Source organism: Passer domesticus, chromosome 2 (assembly GCF_036417665.1).
Source record: "Passer domesticus isolate bPasDom1 chromosome 2, bPasDom1.hap1, whole genome shotgun sequence".
NCBI classification, from domain to species: Eukaryota; Metazoa; Chordata; class Aves; order Passeriformes; family Passeridae; genus Passer; species Passer domesticus.
The window spans coordinates 43,717,288-43,723,408 of NC_087475.1; the positions used below are offsets into that span (position 1 = coordinate 43,717,288).

Here is a 6,121-nt window from a genome sequence, read left to right on the forward strand (position 1 = left end):
TTTCTTCATTATATTCTTAAGCCCACATTCTGCTACTGACCTTTGCTTTGCAACTCTTTTGCATTTTTCTATTGATAAAAAACCACACTTTTTTTCAAGAAATTTCAGTCATAATTGTATTATCATAATTTTGTATGGATGAAAATACCTTCTGTCTAAGATAGAACCCTTACAAAGTTTAGTTAGTTTAGTTACAGTTAGTTTAGTTTACAAGAACAATCAAAACTGAATAAACATATGTATATAGGTATCTAAATTAAATGTCATATCAAACAGAATCCCACTCACAAGTTCCTTATTTAGGGCCATCTGGAAGATAATAAACACAGTAGTGTGTACTAAAAAAATGAAAAATAGATGACAGGAAATCTCAAACCAAGTAATCTAACACATAACTAAAAATTTGTTTAATCAGTTCAACAAAGGACTCTATATTATGTTCATATGTAAATCTCTTATTTTCCAATTGATTAATTAACTTGCCCGTAAGTACAAATATTTCACAGGCTTGAGCAATAACACCTCACGTGCAGCTCATGCTGTTTACTTTGATAAGCAACAGTTTAACATCTCCCATTTCATCTCCCACATGTATATCCTTCTCCATAAAGGTATCTGGTGGCCACCTCTGTTAAGTTTTTTGATGAAATATAAATATACTATTCATTAGCTCAGGGTCAAATGCCAAAGCTCTCTTAAGATCATCATCAGTAATGTTCTGTAGGTCTACTGCTGCTTCGTTCCCCACTGACAGAAAGCTGGCACCACCCTGCACCATCCACCAGGCTCTGTTACACACAATCAGGAGAAGAAATCTCCCAACCCAAGTCCTCTGGGTTACTTTTTGAAGGCTCTCAGAGGAGCTTCACTTTCTGGGAAAATAAACAAGATTAGCACAGGCTTCTAATTTAGGCAGCATTAAACACAATGCTTAAGCATCACATCTGTGTTTCAGATGCAGAATTCAAAAGCATTTGGGCAAATGAATTGAATTCCATGACATGTAAAGTAAACCATAACTGTAACTAAACTATAACTGCAACTAAACTGTAACTGCATACATTGAATTTTCCACTTTCATTCCAAAGTCCAATCTGCTAAACAGAACACATTTATTTTTGTTTACTATACTTACTGTTGCAGAGCCCCATCTTCACTTCTCCTGTTGCACAGCATGGTTATACATTGTTTGCATTCAACTTATGACAAGATACATTGAATTCTACACCTAATCTGGGATTTTTCAAAAATGGTGGCTTTAAAAACCACATATTTTCCAACCCTGCACTAAGAATCCATTTTTATTATCGAAAGTGTAGAAACAATCCTGTCAGAGAATATCTTAATTAATCTGTTTTTTTGAGAAGCTTCATCTACATTTTGTTTCAGACTACCTTAATGGATAATTTTATATGCATAACCACATTCCAGAAACATAGCATTCCTCCAACATTGAAAAATTAAAATATTTTTTAGTTCTACTGCTGGCAGATGAGTTGTCTTGTTGCTCATCTTTTTTCTTTGTAAAGTAGCCAGGGTACAAATCAAGTGTGTGCATTCTACTTAAAAGAAGCTTGATGTCCGCACCTACTTTTAATACCTGCAGTTATTTAACTCACAGTTGTTGTTGCCTTTGTCTTCAAATGTTTAAAATATTCTCATAAGACCAAAAATTGAAATAAAAAGTGCTCATCAAAATTGTCAGAAGGTTTTATTCTGAGAACCAGAAAGAAGACAAAATATGGAATGAATTTTTAATTAAAAAGATAAAATAATCTTATTTGGAATCTGACAGAAAATATTTGTTGAATAAATCTTCAGCTTTTATTTTATATGCATAGGCAGACTGATAAATAGATAGACAATTATCTAGTAAATACTCAAAATATCATTAATTGTATTGGCATTTTGGAGAAAAATATTGGTATTTCTGAGTATTTCTAACTACTTAACAAGAGGAAATTCTGAGAAACAACAGCCTATTAAGATATGTGTTTTAAATAATGGGAGATCACTGGAGATTTAACACTGAGTACTTTATTTTCTCTCTGTAATAACAATTAGGACATTTTTATCAGTTAGGCAGTGAACATTCTTGAAAAAATTATCTTAATATTTCCCATATTATGGTGATAGTGTGTGAAGACCAAGACAACCAAATGGGTATCAGTCATGGTTTTTCTCTGAAGGAGAAAAACTTCTACTTGACCAACTCTTTCAGATCCGTATCCTCAAAAAAAAGTCAATTTTTTCAGGTGTGTAATTTGGTTTAACAGAATACATCATTTTTGTCCACAAACAAAAAATTTGAATTATGTTTTTTACCTGTTCATCTGAGAAACTAATGATTTGTAAAATGTGGTACAGAACACTGTGAATATCCAATTTTAAATCTTCTGCGTCACATAAAATGGAAGAGTTGATAAAACTATAGTCTCCAAGGAAAGCAATTCAAAATTCTTACCAGTGTAGCATATTCTCATTTTTTTAAATTCAAATAAGAATTTTATGGAACATTTCAGTCTGTTCTAAATTAACATATTTACTCCATTATGATATATGGACTGCAACTATTAACATGAATTCTGTGACTCAAGAGATACATTCCTTCTCTTCAACTGGTGTAGCAAGTAAATGCACTTTTTAGCAAACTTTGTGCTACACTGAAAGGGCCTCACAACACAGTCTTTCTTTCAACGATCTATAAATTCTTATCATTGAAAAAAGAAACAAAACTTTGTGATCCCTAGGATACGAACTTGGGAAAAGCCATCCTTCAAATTACTTCAGTCTTCACAGGAACAAAAAGATGCCTTCTCTCACATTAAAACAAACCAAACAAACAAACAAATAAAAAATAAAAATAACTCCTGACAGATTTCAATAACCCCTTGATAGGCTATAAATTAAGTTCTAACTCCTTTGTTACATACTAAAATGCAGCACTGTACTACCCAGTTTGGCCTTCTTGGTTCCTAAATAATGCTTTCAGTGTGCTGTATAGTATATAGGGAGGTTCCTAAAAGAGAAAGACTGTCTTAAAATATTCTTTCTGTAACAATATTGAAAATACTCGTTCCATAATAATATTAAAATTCATAAATTAAGAGAGAAAAGGAAAGTGAAAAAACTTAGTTATCAGTGCAAGGCAGTATTTAAAGGTTATATTTTAAATATCTTGAGTATGTGAAAGTAAAACAGCCACTGAACAATTACAGGTTTTGTACTTTTAGTTCCTCACGTAAAAATTAAACAAAAAAAAAGAAAGAAAGCAAAGCTTTTTCTTCCTTATGACAAGATCCCATAGTGAGCCTGTTTCTCATTTATACTGAAGGCCATCTACATGTAACTGGCAGGGTTAAGAGGACTTTCAATGAGTGTAAATGTAATTTATGTTCAACCAAAAATGAAGAGTTGATCTCTTTCTCATCTGCAGTTCCATTCTAATGCATAATTTACATATAACTGAATCATTAATGTCAGCTAAAATAATTAATTTTTGAAATCCTACATAAACTTAGTACAAGCTTCATTTTTAAAGATGTTGCTAGGTGGCCTTTAATTTATATGATGTACAGTAACCTTTTCCACTGGTAAATGTGCAGTTTGATCTGCCACTTAAATTAAAAAGCTGTTCATGCCAGGGATGATGTTCAAAGGATGAGTGTATTTCTGATAGGAATACCATAAAGCTTCTTTTCTGATCAAAATATAACAAGATAACTTTTCATCAGTACCTAGCATTAACACAGATTTTATTACACTTGATGTTGTCCTTCGGCAGATATCATACAAGAAAAAAACCCAACAGCTTGGTAATACATCATACATCTAATCCTCTCCACTGCACCTGAAAAACCTTTTTGATTCTTGTTACTTCATTCTGTTTCGTTAAATCAGTTGAGCTCTACATCTGAAGACCGAGAGAAAAAATTAATTTATTTTTGGAAGATGATGCTGAGTGTTAAGAATAATCACATGAACTACAGAAGTAATATGAAAAAACTACAAACATAAATAAATAAACAAATGCAAATTGTGAAGTCTGTTTTGGTTGCTGATAGGCCTGAAGTTTGGTCTCCTTTCTAATCACAGAACCCATCCATGTATTTGTGGATATTCCTCATTCCCTAGAGACCTGATCATTGAATGAAGACAGCAAAAGATAGAACATAAAGTTTTGTAAAAACAAAGTTAGAAGACAAGCAAAACCAAGAGTGGCACACAACCATAACTTTTAGCATGGAAAGTGAACAGGGATGCCTAAAAAAAGCTGCTTGAAGACCTTTGAAAATTTATACAGTAGTAGACTCAGTAGCTTCTCAATAGAAAATTTGCTATTTAATCCACTTAGATACTTTTATATTTTACTGCGGCTTTCCATTGGCTCTATTTTCAAAACTGTGGAAAAGCATGAAAGAGCTGAAACATGTGCCATGAGATTGATCCAGATCTTTTTTGTCACTTCTGTCCCAAATGTTTTTTTTAATGGCAACTTGAAGCAGAGGGAAAATCCATTATATAGTACGGATATTGCTGTGCAAACATGAACATGGGAAATTTTTCTTTTTTACTAAATCATTGTGACACCATCTGCTCAGCATTATTTCCATACCGTTTGACCTATTTCCATATATCAAAGCAAAACCAGTCAGAAAACAGAAAAAAATGTCATTTGATAGTAAGAGATGAAAAAATAGGATTTGTCCTGCCTGCCGTTGCTATGACAAAACTTTAAGCCACCCCAAAGCCTTATTGAGACAACTGCTTAAACACAAAATCTATTTTCTGTATTCCAAGACAGTCTATTCACTGCTAATGACAAAGACTCAAATAGTCACACTACTCACTTTTCAGATCCACTCATAGTTTTTATGAGCCACACATACTCACGTCAGCAATACAGCAAATGCTGGAGACAGAGCTAAAGAAAACAGCCTAAATACATTGAAGATTTTGAAGCACGACCAATGAAGACACCAACAACATTTAATGTCATTTTCCCTTGATATCCTCTGAACCAGGATGAGAGTGGACAGCAGCAGAACCGCTGCAGTTCTAAGCAGTGAATGAGATGCATGCACCCTAAATCCTAATTCAAATCCTCCCTGTTTTCACTCTGAGACTCATCTCAATCTAACAGTCAAGCTTTCTTAGAGCCCCACAGATATTACAGGAGGATGTGCCCACACAAGTGCATTCAGGGCCCTGGCTATTCAGATCACTCAAGCAACTGACTGCAGTGTTGTGCTTACCTGGGTAACATCCCCAGGCTTCCTTTTTGATGGAGTTGGTGCATTGGTTTCTCTCACAGGATTTAATCTGGATATCTGGATGCAGCACAGATACTGCCATCAGTGAGGTACTGGTATGGTCACAGAAGAAGACCAACCACATACATATTTACAGGTGTTGTGTTGTTTTTTTTCAAGCAACCTACCAATTATGCTTTATTTAAGTATTTTGGTATTCTGCTGTAATCAGCATATTCAGTTTTCCAATAAAATTGAACATCAGCACTAATGAATACAAGCATCATTTGAGATATGATGGAGTAAGTGGAACAGACACAAAGGAGGAAGACTGATAAAGAGTGACTAAGCCAAAGGATGGTCTAAGAAAATGATCTGTGCAGGATGAGTGACTGGGGTAAAATTAGACAAGCCAGCTCACTGAGCCCAGCTAGAGTAGCTATGCTCATAATCTTATTGGGTCACTAGATATCTGGAAGTACATTTGAGAGAATTTGACAGTACCCGGGGCATTCTCTGTGATGTTGTAAACCCACACTGCCACTTTACACCAAATGGGAACCAAGTCCAGTTACAGCAAATGCTCTTTACTTGGCTGTGCAAATTCTTTCTACTTGGCTGTGCTGGTTTGTGCTGAGATAGTTTTCTTCACCATGGCTGTGTTTTGTACAGGGCTATGTGTTGGATTTGTGCTGAACACAGGGTTGTAGAGATGTTTTCATTATTGCTGAGCAGTGCTTACACAGAGACAGCATCTTTTTGTCTGCCATGCTGGCAAGGAAGCTGGGGATGCATGAGAAGCTGGGAAGAGACACAGCCAGGACAGGCAACACAAACTGACCAGAGGAACATTCCAGACCATGTGACAT

The 6,121-nt window shown here is 34.7% G+C and overlaps 1 protein-coding gene across 2 annotated transcripts in view; it reads right to left on the reverse strand.

Annotated features, from left to right (window-relative positions):
* Positions 1-6,121, reverse strand: part of GPC5 (glypican 5) — a 585,152-nt gene that overhangs the window by 429,868 nt on the left and 149,163 nt on the right. The gene's annotated exons all lie outside the window — the stretch shown is intronic.